A 1,516-nucleotide genomic window follows, 5' to 3' on the forward strand; every position below is an offset into this window, starting at 1 on the left:
TCCCTAAGACACATACATATCACACACTATATACACATTAAAACCTGTGTATTGGGGTATATGCGCATATATATGGGTATGTATATATATGTGTGTGTATACACACATGGAGTGTACTTTTAAATAGTATGAACAGCTGAGCCCAGCTGAGTGACTATAAAGCCAACATTTTTATGGTAAATCACAGAGGTATTCTGTAGTGAACATTGTTCTGTTTTTTTACATAATTTTATTATATCCTTTAAAGACAGCATTAGTGTTAATTAAATAGATCCACAGGTAAAATGTATATTGTGGGACTATCTCTGACATCTCTGTTTATTAAACTGGGCAGACATTAAGTTAGTACTTTCATTGGAATAAGCCCCCTCAACCGCAATGTAAAATATCACCTAAAGACACAGCACTGTGGTCCCCCATGTCCCCTTATAACTTATCACCACAGCGTCTCATAAAGGCAGCTCTTAAGTACAGGTGGGACTCTTGACCTCATTCATGGTTTGCACTCTTGACCTCAATCATGGTTTGCATGCCAGGCTCTAGTTATGTCCAGGCTTTCTCTCGGTGACTCACGCTTCCCTCCATGGGTCTCTCCTGGCCACCACCTTCGGTGTTCAGAGGGCATATTTCCTAATAAGCCACAGCAACTCGTGCACCCTCACAGACTCTGTCGACGATGCCCTGAGACTCTCTGCAGTGACAGAGCTGGGTCAGCCCGGCCTGAACCCTGAGCAGGGTGAATGGTCTCTGGGGACCCGGCTAGGACGCCCCCACTGCCTCCTCTGGACAGCCAGGGCCATGGCGCCCACATGTGGTCTCTGAGTCTTAGTCTTTGAAGCAGCAGAGATGACAGAGTAAAGCTCTAGGCACCATGTGAGCCAGGACAGGGTCCCCCAGAGAGGAGGCCAGACCAAACAGGCACCGCGTCACTCAGGTCATTCTCCCTGAACCGTGGCTCCTGTCCGTCTGCAGTGGGAAGGGTGCTGATCCGCACCGCCCCACCCTGTGCCTGGGCGGTAAGAGTGATGAGCGTCCGGTAGCCAACCGGGGACCAGCACAGACCAGCACCTCCTTTCCCAACAAGCTAAAATGACCATAGTTTAAATGACTCTGAAACTTTAATTACAGATACTTATCAACATCTGAAAGTGTGGATTCGTTCTCTTTCTGCGGAAAGGCTGGCACGGTTGTTCCCTTACACCCATGTCTTTTCCTGCTCCCTGTGTCTTCTTTATGTAAAAAAAAAAATGTCTGGATCACAGTCCCAACCAACTCTGCTCTGCATCCCTTGCTGGGAACTCAGAGAGCAAAGCAGGTTCACAGGAGCAGGAAGCAGCCACAGAGAAGCAGCAGGAAAAGCTGAAGCCAGAGCTCCACCCCAAAACGCACAGTGATGGAAAGGAAGAAGAGAAGATGGTGGAGCTCTTGCCCCGCTGCCTCTGCCAACACACTCGCCCGAAACCCTCTGCGGTCTTAAAGTGCAATTATATGGTGAGGACGCCCAGGCCCGGGACCC

This window comes from Bison bison, unplaced genomic scaffold, assembly GCF_000754665.1.
Source record: "Bison bison bison isolate TAMUID 2011002044 unplaced genomic scaffold, Bison_UMD1.0 scf7180017864453, whole genome shotgun sequence".
NCBI classification, from domain to species: domain Eukaryota; kingdom Metazoa; phylum Chordata; class Mammalia; order Artiodactyla; family Bovidae; genus Bison; species Bison bison.